Below are 15,428 nucleotides of genomic sequence, written 5' to 3' on the forward strand. Positions count from 1 at the left end.
TTTGGTTCAGCGAGTTGAATCTATTTTGCTTTCCTTTAAAAGGAAACTGTTGAGATGGCTATTTGTCTGTCTGTCCCCCCCCCCCTCAGATCTTAAAAACGACTGAGGCTAGAGGGCTGCAAATTGGTATGTTGATCATCCACCCTCCAATCATCAAAAATATCAAATTGCAGCCCTCTAGCCTCAGTAGTTTTTATTTTATTTAAGGTTAAAGTTAGCCATGATCGTGCGTCTGGCGCCACTATAGGTGCCAACAACACAGGCCACCACCGGACCGTGGCTGAGAATTTCATGGGCCGTGGCTGAGAGTTTCATGGGACGTGGCTGAGAGTTTCATGAACCATGGCTGAGAGTTTCATGAACCATGGCTGAGAGTTTCATGGCCATGCCTGAAATTTCATGGGCCATGGCTGAGAGTTTCATGGGCCCGCAGCTGAGAGTTTCATGGGCTCTGGCTGAGAGTGTCATGGGCCACGGCTAAGAGTTTCATGTGCCGTGGTAGAGCTTCATATGGCATTATAAGCTGTACAGAAAAGTCGGATTGCGCCGAAGAAACTTCAGCTCATTTTTCACTTGTTAATTTTGTCTGCGGGATGAAGACGCCAGGACTTGGGTTAACGACATAAACGAAATCTTGCAGGTCAGTGATTTTAGTTTCTTGAATCTGCAGTTCCTGAGAAACTGGCATATGAATGGATATCCTGGTTATGTATTAGAGTGTACAAACATGATGTTTTAGGTCTGTGAAGTATATTTAAATGATTTGCATCACATGGTGTAGTTGAAATGTGTAACGCATTTGCGTCAGTTCTCTTCGACTTCTCCAATGTGAATGTGTCTTCCTGCGTAAGGAGGAGTTCTGCATGGCCAGTATCCAGTACTAAAGTATGACTGGCAACATGAGTAAGGAAAGGGGTAAAAGAGCAACGCTTATAGATCTTTTTCGTATTTCCTGGAATAGTAATTAGTTAGTTATTTATTTAAAGGTAACAGGCTTGCAGAGACTTTTCCTTGAGAAGCTAGTTTTTCATTGGAGGGGTGGGTAGGGCTCTCGGCTATAGCACGCTGTTGGCCCAGCGTTCGACTCTCCGACCGGCCAGTGACGAATTAGAGGAATTTATTTCTGGTGATAGAAATTCATTTCTCGTCATAATGTGGTTCGGATTCCACAAAAAAGCTGTAGGTCCCGTTGCTAGGTAACCAGTTGGTTCTTAGCCACGTAAAATAAGTCTAATCCTTCGGACCAGCCCTCTCTAGGAGTGCTGTTAATCAGCTCAGTGGTCTGGTAAAACTAAGGTATACTTAACTTTTCCTTGAGAAGCTGTCACAAAGCTACTTACAAAATCCTGTCATTCTTCTCCTGCTCTCTTTACCTCTATTTTTAGGGTTATGACAGTAAAAACTGAGCTCATGGTATGGAGGCAATTTTTAGTTTCTTTCATAAAATCACTTAGTTTCTGTCTTAACGTTTCTTCTTTGTTCTTCAGTTCTGTTAGGAGGAGTTGTGTATTTCTTATATTTCATTTGATGTCTAGCATTTCCATGTTCTTCATCTGTTCTTCTATTGAGGAGATTCTCCCTTGAAGAGAGACCAGGTGAATTTAGCTAGAAATTTCCAAAAATGACTGATAAGCCTCCTGAAAAAAATAGCAGCTGTGGGTAATCCTCCCTTGGCTCTTGTTTGTTCTGGCACCCATAATTCTTCCATTTCTTGAAGTGTGTCTTTGATTACATTCCTTAACAGTGTTTCTGTCTCTGGGCTTTGTTCTAAGAGTGTGTCTGCTGTTGTTAGTTCCTCAAACAGACTTCCTAATTGATTGTTAAGATCTTTTATGCCAGTGGTTCTTAGATTTTTTGGTATCGTTACCCCCCGGCATCAGTGGTGTGATAGATCACCATCACGCATTCTCCATTCCCCTTTAGTCATGTGAATTTTACTCCAAAGAACTATTACTTTTAGAAAGTGCCTCGTTATCCCCAGAAACGGCTTCATTACCCCCACTGGGGTAATTACCCCCAGTTTGAGAACCACTGCTTTATGCCTTCGTACTCAGTCATTAAACTTCCTGCAGTGACTGTGTTAATTACACCATTCAAAGTTTGCATTTGCATAACTTGCGATACATGACGATTACTTTCGACATTGTTCCCCTCATTTTGAAGAGTTCTCCTGAAATGATAATATTACATTACAGAAATATACTCTGCATTTCTTTGTTTCCTAAATGTTCCCCTTTTAGTTGCTTCTTAGTGGAACTGTGGGGTTTTCCTCCAAGTTACGCCTTTAGACCCATGTACTTTATCTTTATTTTCTGGATCTGTCAGGCTGTCAGACCCATGATTATGGTCAGACCATTCCAGCTCCCTCTTCCAACTTTCTTCAGCACTGAATGGCTGAAGTTGCCCCAGTGTTTGGCTTTTCGGCCTGAATGAAACTGGGAGAGAGAGAGAGAGAGAGAGAGAGAGAGAGAGAGAGAGAGAGAGAGAGAGAGAGAGAGAGAGAGAGAGAGAGTTATTAGTTTGACCCTCATTGCTAAAAGTGTTTGTCTTCCGTTACGTTCAAGATGAATTCCTCAGAAAATCAATTCTTCCTGAGGTGTTTACTATGCACGAAGCTTGTTCGGCTCTCGCGTGTTTATAAGGAGTTTGCCCACTTTCTGTGTTTGCCCCTGAGGAGAAAGAAACGTTAAGGGACTTCAGGGAACCTCTAAATATTTCTTGCTGCTTTCTTTGTTTTCGTTTGCTCTTTTGTGCGAGTTCGCGGGATTAAGATTTGGCTGCGTTCTTCTGCCTTCTCAATCATGCTTTACTTGAACTGGAATAGAATTATGTGCGACGCTTAATCATTCTTTCTTTTATTTGAGAGAAGCATAATACTTTATCCTTTAATCAGGATGATTATTAGTTTTCTTTAAAAAAAATATTGAGATGGCTTTGTCTGTCCGTCCGCACTTTTTCTGTCCACCCTCAGATCTTAAAAACTACTGAGGAGGCTAGAGGGCTGCAAATTGGTATGTTGATCATCCACCCTCCAGTCATCAAACATACCAAATTGCAGCCCTCTAGCCTTAGTAGTTTTTATTTTGTTTAAGGTTACATTTAGCCATAATAGTTCTTCTGGCAACGATAAAGGATAGGCCACCACCGGACCGTGGTTAAAGTTTCATGGGCGAGACCACCGAAAGGTAGATCTATTTCCGGTGGCCTTGATTATACGCTGTACCGGCTGTACAGAAAACTCGATTGGGCCGAAGAAACTTCGGCGCAATTTTTACTCGTTGAGTTTAGGTGCTGATCTTAGATACAAATCGTTTGGTGAAGCTAAACCTGTTTAGTTTTCACCCCCTTTTAAACTAATTTACAAAAAAAAAGTGTTTTGCAGATTCACAAGTGTTATGCATTAATTAGTAGAGAATACAAGGGAATGTGAACAAAAGTTTTGGTAGATTTTGCAATGTTTATTTTCTGTGATAAAAATTGTCCTGGATGTATCTAATGTTTAAATCTATAAAGTCACTTTTCCCACCAGTATCTGAACACAGAGCTCTCAAAATCCCCGTCAGCTCTCGTTATCTTGTTGATATCATAATAAGCAGAACAGGTTCTCGGAAGTTCTGTATAAGTACTAACTCTTCCTAATACATTTTGACAGAAAAATTAAATTGGGGTTTACTCTCCTCCTACTATATAGACGATGCTGCTTATTTCAGAGAGATGTATGTTCTTCAGATCCTCTGGTCTACCGTTTTATTTATTTATTTTCTCTATTTCTCTTTCCAGAAATGCGTTGTGGCTCTGTTCTGTATTCACGAGAAACAAAATCGAGATTGACTGATAGGAGGATGGCGCATTTGATCCCTAACTAAGGTAAGAACATACTTTGGTTTCTGCTAATGCATTTGTGCGTTTTTTTTCCTGATGATTTGAATTTCTTTCACGTCTTAACTTTGAGCCGGACTTCAGAACCGAATTTAGGCCAATATGATGAGAAAAAGGAAATCATTAAAACTTCAACTCTCTCTCTCTGATTGTATATAATTATATTTGTTCGTGTGTTTCCACACGGTGGTACTTGCATGCACAATGAAGTTCCGGTAGGTTAAGAGCAGTGTATTCCGAGGACAGGAATAGGTTGTGCGTTGGAAATGAGTATTGTACGTACAGTGCAATTCATAACAGTGTTATATGACATTCCATGTAGTGTTTGGAGACAGAGGAAGAATGTACATTCCTTAATTTGTTACGCATGATTCAGCAAGGCTTTCTACATTTGCTGTGTATGTAAGTTTGACGTATCTTCACTTTGTTTGGTTTTATGTACGGCCCTCCACAGGGATAATTTCCTCTCTGGCGGGCCCACGTACATTTTCAAAATAAGGTGCTTCTTATATTTTATAATTGTCCTTCAGTGTTTTCTCGTCAGTATCGTAGCTCCTGTAGAATAGGAGAGTCTTTAGTTCCTTTTTAAATATGCATTCTTCTTGTGTGATCTTCACTTCAGGCGGTATTTTGTTGTAGAGTCTTGGTGCGCAATGTACAAATGCTCTCTCGCCTGACTTGCAGTTTGTTCTAGGTTCGAATAGCCTATATGCTTCACTTGCATGTCTGATTACAGTATTCACTTCGGGTCTAAAGAAGCTTAAGCACTTTCTCAGATATGTTGGTTCATCATATTTTAGTGCTTTAAACAGATAGATATTTAGTATGTTACTAATTCCAGTAGCAGAAGTTTTTAGACCACAGTGGGCTACAGAACATTTCTCCGGGGCCTTGTACTGTACAGTGCGCCGAAAATACCTTTTTTTGGTGCCAATTTAGAAATAAACACATGTAGCACTTGAGAGGTTTTGTATTCAGAAACCATTAAAATATCATTTGTAGAATTGTCACCTTCCTTCCTCAAGGGCTGTTGAACAGGTCTCTCTCTCTCTCTCTCTCTCTCTCTCTCTCTCTAATATTCTGAACCCGTGAAAAGGTCGTCTTTATCACAAACACCTTCCTTCCTCAGGACACGTGCTACAAGCATCTTTTTTTACCCCCCTCTCTCTCTCTCTCTCTGATATACAGTTCGTTTTTTGTATATTTGACCGTTTCTCGGTGTTCGAGAGCGGGTTTGGGTTGGGGAGCAGGAGAATTTTCAAAAGACGTAGAGGGTTGGATTTGTACGTGCACATATACACAGACACAGATATATGTGGAGCCGTTTCAAAGGCAAATCCCGCCTACCACTACTATATATATATATATATACTATATATATATATATATATATATATATATATATATATATATATATATATATATATATATATATATATATATACACACACACACGTAGTTAGGCGACCTCAGTGAGTTGGGTAACCTAAGTTGCTCGAATGACCTTGAGATAAACCGATTATCATCATTAATAATAAGATCATTTTCACTAAGGCATGGGGACAAGAAAGTACTTAAATCTATCATACGATTTCCAATGACCTGATTAGTCTGGCCATTCAAAATCGTGTACAGTACATTGTAAGCTTTCCCCGAGATCTCCCCCCCCCCTCTTTCCCCTTCTCTGTCTCTCTTTTATCAGTCCCTCTTTTATCCTTCCACCTTCTGTCCTTCCCTCTTTTATCAGTCCCTCTTTTATGCTTCCCACTTTTATTCTACTCTTTTATCAGTCCCTCTTTTATCCTTCCCACTTTTATTCTACCCTCTTTTGTCAGTCCCTCTTTTTCCTTCCACCTTCTATCCTTCCTTCTTTTATCAGCCCCTCTTTTATCCTTCCCACTTTTATTCTATCCTGTTTTATCAGTTCCTCTTTTATCCTTCCACCTTCTGTCCTTCCCTCTTTTATCAGTCTCTCTTTTAACCTTCCCACTTTTATTCTGTCCTCTTTATCAGTCCCTCTTTTATCCTTCCCACTTTCTACCCCTCCTTCTTTTATCAGTCTCTTTTATCCTTCCCACTTTTATTCTACCCGCTTTTATCAGTCCCTCTTTTATCCTTCCCACTTTTATTCTATCCAGTTTTCTCAGTCCCTCTTTTATATTTCCACCTTCTATCCCTCCTTCTTTTATCAGTCCCTCTTTTAACCTTCCCACTTTTATCCTGTCCTCTTTTATCAGTCCCTCTTTTATCCTTCCCACTTTTATTCTATCCTGTTTTATCAGTCCCTCTTTTATCCTTCCCACTTTTATTCTATCCTGTTTTATCAGTCCCTCTTTTATCCTTCCCACTTTTATTATATCCTGTTTTATCAGTCCCTCTTTATCCTTACTTTTATTCTTCCTGTTTTATCAGTCCCTCTTTTATCCTTCCCACTTTTATTCTATCCTGTTTTATCAGTCCCTCTTTTATCCTTCCCACTTTTATTCTATCCTGTTTTATCAGTCCCTCTTTTATCCTTCCCACTTTTATTCTATCCTGTTTTATCAGTCCCTCTTTTATCCTTCCCACTTTTATTCTATCCTGTTTTATCAGTCCCTCTTTTATCCTTCCACCATCTATTCCTCCTTCTTTTATCAGTCCCTCTTTTATTCTATCCTGTTTTATCAGTCCCTCTTTTATCCTTCCACCTTCTATCCTTCCTTTTATCAGTCCCTCTTTTATCCTTCCCAATTTTATCCTACCCGCTTTTATCAGTCCCTCTTTTACCCTTCCACCTTTATCCCTCCTCCATCAGTCCCTCTTTTATCCTTCCACATTCTATCCCTCCTTCTTTTATCAGTCCCTCTTTTATCCTTCCACATTCTATCCCTCCTTCTTTTATCAGTCCCTCTTTTATCCTTTACCACTTTTATTCTGCTTGCTTTTATCAGTCCCTCTTTTATCCTTCCACCTTCTATCCCTCCTCCTTTTATCAGTCCCTCTTTTGTCCTTCCACCTCCTATCCCACCTCCTATTGAGTTCCATATTGAGTTCCATAGAACAGGGTGTACATTGAGTAAGAAGGAGTTTTCTAACATAAGGGAACATTCTCAACAATGCAAAGCTTGTATTTCCTATGACGATTTTCAAATCTTAGAGCAAGCTGCTGACGAGACTTCTCTCCATATCCTCGAGTCGTTAACCATCAAGCAACTGGTTCCATCTTTGAATAGTCAGTCTTCTTCTTCTTCTTCTGCCCCTCTGTTTATTGCTTGAGAGGTCTCTTCGTCCTTTTGGTGCCCTCCTTGGTCACTCAGCTTTCTTTTCTTGAGGCCTTAGGTAGGATTTAACTTTTATGTTTCGGTTTTAATATCCATATTTTAACGTTAATGATTTTACTGAGTCCTTTGTATCGATTTTAATTGTCGTTGTTTTTGTATTTTAGCCCTGACGATGAAGCCATGCTGTGAAACGTTGGCTGTAAATAAAGCTGAATATGTATCACCTCCTTTTCGTCGTCTATATGTTCTATATATATATATATATATATATATATATATATATATATATATATATATATATATATATATATATATATATATATATATATATATATATATATAGCTTAATGATAAATAATATTGCCAAGACCAGGAAGAACATTCTTTATTGTACAAGCTTTGAGGTATAAAACCTCATCATCAGGCTGAAAAAACCGACAAGGATGAGAATCAATAAAATTACAATAAAATGAATTGTCATAATAAATCTTCAGCAAAAATACTAACGAAATATATAAAATGAACAAGTAAATACAAACTAAAAGGGTGAGACGTAAGATAACGAAAAATTAAAAACACAAACATAAAAATATGAAAATAAAACTAAAGTGAAATATAAACAAACTACCACTCACAAAGTAAAATATTTAACGACCTAATTGAGTACCTACTATGAAATTACACGATAGCTAGTTGAATACCAGACGAGTTGTTGTTCAATTCGGCTTCATCTTTTTAATAGTCAGCGACTCTGAAATTAAAGGTCCAGTCTATTTGAACAAAAGACAGTACCCGAAAATCCAGGTCAGTGAAAGGATGGTCTTGTGTTAAACTGTGTTCTCTAATGGCAGAAAAGGGTGGTTTGGAAAGGGGAAACCTAGTTCTAATAGAAAGACCTCTGTGTTCCAAAATTCTGTGTCTGAGCCAGCGGGAACTAGATCCCACGTATCGCAGACCACACTGCGAACAAGTGAACAAGTAAACGACACAGGAATTAAGGTCCACAGGCAGAGTAGGCTTCTCTCTCAAAAGTGATCTTATTGTAAAAGGATTACAGAAAACAAACCGGAAACTGATTTGAGGGAAACAATGCTTAAGTATTTCTTGTAACTTTTTCGGACCATATAGCTACTATGACCAAGGTAAGGCAATTTAATGTACTTTACATCTTTACTAGCAGTACTGTACACCGGTCTGGGACAAAACTTTTCATTTAAAAATTTTTCAGAACTTTGTAAAATACAAAAAATGGGATATGAGTTTTCAGAAAAATAATTCTGGAGGAAAACCATATCTTGATGAAATAAATTAAAATCACAACAAACATTGTAGGCTCTATTAATCAAAGTGCGTATTGAGTTCATCTTATACAACTTTGGCGAAAAACTGAGGTAATTCAATCCCAAGCCAGTAAAAGTACTTTTCCTATAAACAGAGGTCTCAAATTTGCCACTATTTCTGTATACCTGTACATCTAAAAATGACAACTTATTATCCTGTTCCGTCTCACAAGTAAAAGAAATGTTAGGGTGACGAGAATTAAAATATTCAAAAAACAAATCAACATGTGATAATTCCTTAAACACAAGGAAAGTATCATCTACATACCTACAGTAATACAAAGGTTTGAAAGCACTAGGGCATTCAGACATCCAAATCCTTTCACAATAACCCATGAAGCAATCCGCATATACAGGTCCCAAGGAATTTCCCATAGCTACTCCATCTATTTGATTATATAATTTACCATCAAAAGTAAAAATGCCATCAGCAGTTGCTAAATGTAATAATTTTGCAAGTCTATTTTATTAAGTCCAAACACTGATAAATGGTTTTCACATATATTATTAAGAATAATGTCGGTTGTTTCTTTCAATGGGATATTGGTGAAAAGAGAGGTTACATCGAAACTAGCCATTTATCAGTGTTTGGACTTAATAAAATAGACTTGCAAAAATTATTACATTTAGCAACTGCTGATGGCATTTTTACTTTTGATGGTAAATTATATAATCAAATAGATGGAGTAGCTATGGGAAATTCCCTTGGACCTGTATATGCGGATTGCTTCATGGGTTATTGTGAAAGGATTTGGATGTCTGAATGCACTAGTGCTTTCAAACCTTTGTTACCGTAGGTATGTAGATGATACTTTCCTTGTGTTTAAGGAATTATCACATGTTGATTTGTTTTTTGAATATTTTAATTCTCGTCACCCTAACATTTCTTTTACTTGTGAGACGGAACAGGATAATAAGTTGTCATTTTTAGATGTACAGGTATACAGAAATAGTGGCAAATTTGAGACCTCTGTTTATAGGAAAAGTACTTTTACTGGCTTGGGATTGAATTACCTCAGTTTTTCGCCAAAGTTGTATAAGATGAACTCAATACGCACTTTGATTAATAGAGCCTACAATGTTTGTTGTGATTTTAATTTATTTCATCAAGATATGGTTTTCCTCCAGAATTATTTTTCTGAAAACTCATATCCCATTTTTGTATTTTACAAAGTTCTGAAAATTTTTTTAAATGAAAAGTTTTGTCCCAGACCGGTGTACAGTACTGCTAGTAAAGATGTAAAGTACATTAAATTGCGTTACCTTGGTCATAGTAGCTATATGGTCCGAAAAAAAGTTACAAGAAATACTTAAGCATTGTTTCCCTCAAATCAGTTTCCGGTTTGTTTTCTGTAATCCTTTTACAATAAGATCACTTTTGAGAGAAGCCTACTCTGCCTGTGGACCTTAATTCCTGTGTCGTTTACTTGTTCACTTGTTCGCAGTGTGGTCTGCGATACGTGGGATCTAGTTCCTGCTGGCTCAGACACAGAATTTTGGAACACAGAGGTCTTTCTATTAGAACTAGGTTTCCCCTTTCCAAACCACCCTTTTCTGCCATTAGAGAACACAGTTTAACACAAGACCATCCTTTCACTGACCTGGATTTTCGGGTACTGTCTTTTTGTTCAAATAGACTGGACCTTTTAATTTCAGAGTCGCTGACTATTAAAAAGATGAAGCCGGAATTGAACAACAACTCGTCTGGTATTCAACTAGCTATCGTGTAATTTCATAGTAGGTACTCAATTAGGTCGTTAAATATTTTACTTTTTGAGTGGTAGTTTGTTTACATTTCACTTTAGTTTTATTTTCATATTTTTATGTTTGTGTTTTTAATTTTTCGTTATTTTACGTCTCACCCTTTTAGTTTGTATTTACTTGTTCATTTTATATATTTCGTTAGTATTTTTGCTGAAGATTTATTATGACAATTCATTTTATTGTAATTTTATTGATTCTCATCCTTGTCGGTTTTTTCAGCCTGATGATGAGTTTTATACCTCGAAAGCTTGTACAATAAAGAATGTTCTTCCTGGTCTTGGCAATATTATTTATCATTAAGCTAAGATTTCCAAGTATGCGTAATTGTTGAGACTATATATATATATATATATATATATATATATATATATATATATATATATATATATATATATATATATATATATATATATATATATATATATATATATATATATATATAGATGTATATATGTATAATTTCTTAATATTTCTTGCACTTGGATCTTAAGGCTTTGTAGTGACAAGCGTATCCAAAAAAGCGCGAAGAATTCGAGAGGGTAAGAGGTCATTGTGGTTATTACAATTACACACACACACACACACATTATATATACAAATATCAACAACTTTTTTAATTATGAAGACATCAAGTTTAAACAAACCAAAACTTAAATTTAGAACTCTTCCATTATTTGACTTGATAAAATAAGATTCAGCGACATTCCTTTTAACTGTGCCATTGCACGGAACTAAAGATCTTGCTTCACTCCAGTTAACAGGATGATCTAAATCTCTCATATGTACGAACAATGCATTCGATATTTGGACAGTTCTCACAGAATATTGGTGTCGTTTGATTCTTCGTTGTGAAAGTGATTTCTCATTTTGTCCGTAATATATTTTGTCACACTAAAATGTTTTCCTGGCTCTTTTCCGTGCTACATCTAAACAGGTCCTTGGGTATCTAAGTTTCAAAGCAATATCATAAATAGTTTTAATCTCAGCATCACTGAACTGCGGCTACAAACCCGTAGAGCCCTTAAGAACATCCCAGAAAACACAGAGAATTTAACATTTTGATGATGATTCGAATATTAATGAACAATAGAGCCAATGTTAGTTGATTTTCGATAGACTGAAAAGATGGAGTTCCTATCATGTCTATGGGCAGTTACATCAAGAAAATTCAAATTACAATTTCTTCCTTCCTTTACGGTAAATTTTATAGAGGGGACTAAATTATTTAGCTTGGTCAGAAATTCCTGGAGATTTTCGTGAACTGGCCAGCCACAGAAAATATCATCCACCTACCTTGTTTTATGAAGTCAAATAATAAAAGTGTTGTGAATTTAAGTCTTGGTTTGTTTCAACTCGATGCTTTCATAATTAAAAAAGCTGTTGATAATTAGAAGCAACAAAATTAGTGTTCAGTTTTATGGTTTTTGTTCGTGACCGCGTAATCCCGGATTATCCTGGATTATCTCTTTGCTTATTACCCTTTGACATTTAACCATCTGGTATTATTGTTCTTTTTATTTACTTTGTAACCTCCTTTTCATCTGTGTCTCATTTGTGCCCAGACGATGCGTGAATAAACAATACGTGAAAGCGCTTGGTACTGAACTTCTGCCTGTCATTTTCCTGTGGTATTTGCTTATATACTGTATATATATATATATATATACACACACATATATATACATACATATATATATATATATATATATATATATATATATATATATATATATATATATATATATATATATATATATATATATATATATATACTGTCCTTAACCAGGAAAGTCCGTACTTGAAGGTAATAGTTCCGGTAGAAATGATTGGCCACAATTATTGGTGGAGAGCTTCGAAGGGCGTTCCAACGTCTATTTCCCTGAGGACCATAAACCCCGATTTTATCCACCGGTTGATCGGAAACCAATTAAGGCTTCGGGACGCAGTCCTCAATTGCATTAATGACTGTCAGTAAGTTATTACTGCTAGGCTGATAGTTGCCAGGATTTGTGTGAAGGGAACGCTCGCGAATTAGAGCCTGTTTAGCTACAACAGATTACGGCAAGTCAGGCAGCCTGAACGGATGTTGGAGAGAAAGGAAGGAATAAAGACGGGGAGAGAGAGAGAGAGAGAGAGAGAGAGAGAGAGAGAGAGAGAGAGAGAGAGAGAAGAAGAAGAAGAAGAAGAAGAAGGAGGAATAGGTGCACTTGTAACTGCAGTGGCTTCCTGGGCTGCCCTCAAGTGTTGCATGGAAGTGCCGTTGTTGACCTGATCAAGATGTTAAGCTCCTGGTGGTTGGTCTCATCGAAAGTGCGCGTTGTTTGGTCATGGGGCTTGCAACCTCACCTTAAAATACTTTCCTGAAAAGGGTAATATACATTTATGTATGTGTATATACATATATATATATATATATATATATATATATATATATATATATATATATATATATATATATATATATATATATATATATATGACAAGGATTCTTTTAATTGCTGTTATTCTTCATTCATCATTCCAGACAAAAGTTGCCTACACAGAAAATGAAATTACAGCAACGGAGAATTGAGGTCAGAGGAAAATTCTGAGAAAAACTTTCAGTATCATTCTTTATTAAACCGAGCCCAAGGAAAGAAAGAGAAAGTGTAAAGTTTCTTTTGCATTTAAACCGAGTCTTTCATTTTCGAATCTCATCGCTCAGCGACTCTGAAGTTTTACACCGACGCCACTCGTCATTGCGAATGGATTCAAAAGAAGAAGAAGCTTAGACACTTACTTGATGATTGCACGAGTCACTAAAACTACCGATTCAGATGCAAAATTGGCACAGTTTTCTTGGGTTTTGTTATCCTTACCTGCTGTTATTAGAAGGCCTTTTATTTCCTGTCTCCAACATCACATATCGTTATACTGTAGTTATTGTTATTGCTATTGCTGAGAAATTCACAATGTCGTGAACAACTGTTGTATTATAATAAAAATCCACACTTTTATAAATAAGTTGCCATTATTATTATTATTATTATTATTATTATTATTATTATTATTATTATTATTATTATTATTATTATTGAATATAATAGAGGTGGATCTTGAAACGAACTCTCATTGTATTATGAAACTCAGTTGACAGGGAAATAAAAAACAGCGCAGAACAAGGGAATAAAAGTCTGAAGAAAAATCGTTATTCTCTCTCTCTCTCTCTCTCTCTCTATAATAGAACAATAAACAGCTTTCACTCTCTCTCTATTGTCTGTGTGTCTTATATAATATATATATATACACACATGTCTATATGTATATATATATATACATACATGTATATATATATATATATATACATATATATATATATATATATATATATATATATATATATATATATATATATATATATATACACAGTATACATATATGTTTTTATATATATATATATGCATATATATACATACACGTATATTGCCTTTCCAGTGAAAGTATTGTAAGGTGAGGTTGCAAACCTCATGATCAAACAACGCACGCTTGAATGTTACTTTTCTAGTTACTGATGTGTTCAAAATTAACCGTCTTAAGAGAGTTCCAAATACTGAGGGTCTCGATGCAAATCCTACTTTAAGTTTTCTGTAAAAGAAAACTGTTGTGCCGGCTTTGTCTGTCCGTCCGCACTTTTTCTGTCCGCCCTCAGATCTTAAAAACTACTGAGGCTAGGGAGCTGCAAATTGGCATGTTGATCATCTACCCTCCAATCATCAAACATACCAAATTGCTGCCCTCTAGCCTCAGTAGTTTTTACTTTATTTAAGGTTAAAGTTAGCCATAATCGTGGTTCTGGCAACGATATAGGACAGGTCACAACCGGGGCGTGGTTAAAGTTTCATGGACCGCGGCTCATACAGCATTATACCGAGACCACCGAAAGATAGATCTGTTTTCGGTGGCCTTGACTATATGCTGTACAGAAAACTCGACTGCGCTGAAGAAACTTAGAAACGACTTAATATCTGCTGGGAGTGTCTGGATGTCTTGACTTGACGCTTACAGAACAGAATTCCTATCCACCAGAGCACTTAAAACGTTTCTACTGTAATGTCCTCCCTTCTGCTATGATGGGTCATTATCCTGTTATTCCACTGACAAGGGAATTGTTTTAGCTTCTTTCATCTCAGTTCATGATGCTAAAAATATCCTGCTTTTTTTATACATTATCTCTTTAAATGGCTCCTATTGTTTCCTAGCCAATCGCTTCGCTGAAAATGCTGCATTCTTGTATTTTGCAATAATCTGATTTGGTGTAGGATATTGTATCGATATTTATAGTCGCTGAATGAATAAGGATCAAGACCACCTTTGATTTATGGCATCAAATCGTTCGAACCGTCAATGGTTTTATTTTGAAAGCTCTATCCAGGGTGAGGTATTGTTCTACCCAGGGGCTCTTTCCAAGGTCTTTTGCATAATCAGTGCTAAATTTAAGCCGCTGGATGCTTCCCGCCTTGTTGTTCTTGCGATGCTTTGATCCGGGATGAAAGGAAAACTTTAATAATGGAATATCAAGTTTCGAGGCGTCCTTTGGTCGACGCAGCCTTTCAACACGTAAGATTGTCTTGTTTTAGAAGCAAGGAAAAACGCTTAAAATACACATTCGAAATAAAAAGAGGGTAAATAAAAGCAATGATGCCTAGCGCAATCTCATAACTGAAAATAGATACCATCAATTTAGCCATGATATCTCGTATTATTATTATTTTCACTGCTTTCAGAAGACAAACACCTATCATATGGAAGAGGCGAAATTATAGCTTCCAAAAAAAAAAAAAATATACCTTAGTTTTACCAGACCACTGAGCTGATTAACAGCTCTCCTAGGGCTGGCCCGAAGGATTAGACTTATTTTACGTGGCTAAGAACCAATTGGTTACTTAGCAACGGGACCTACAGTTTATTAGAATATTAAGGTGTTCATTTGGAAGAAGTTGCAGAAGAGAACAGGAAATACATTAAGAAGAGATCAGTTGTTAAGAAAGAAAAAAGATAAATGAAGAAATCAACTTATAAATAGATAAAAATATAAATAAATGAGTAAAATACTCGGTAAAATGTTTGTATCAAAGGCCTTCAATTCATTCTTTAAACCTCAAGCGGTTTTTTTTTTTTAACAAGATGATTTTTTCTTTCTGTATTT

The 15,428-nt window shown here is 36.4% G+C and overlaps 1 long non-coding RNA gene across 2 annotated transcripts in view; it reads left to right on the plus strand.

Annotated features, from left to right (window-relative positions):
* The window catches only part of LOC136850537 (uncharacterized), a 44,927-nt gene that overhangs the window by 8,737 nt on the left and 20,762 nt on the right, over positions 1 to 15,428 (plus strand). For both annotated transcript variants that reach the window (XR_010856639.1, XR_010856640.1), the window contains exon 2: positions 3,781 to 3,867. This is a non-coding gene — a long non-coding RNA (uncharacterized lncRNA). The remainder of the gene's footprint in view (positions 1 to 3,780; positions 3,868 to 15,428) is intronic.

This window comes from Macrobrachium rosenbergii, chromosome 22 (genome assembly GCF_040412425.1).
Source record: "Macrobrachium rosenbergii isolate ZJJX-2024 chromosome 22, ASM4041242v1, whole genome shotgun sequence".
NCBI lineage: Eukaryota > Metazoa > Arthropoda > Malacostraca > Decapoda > Palaemonidae > Macrobrachium > Macrobrachium rosenbergii.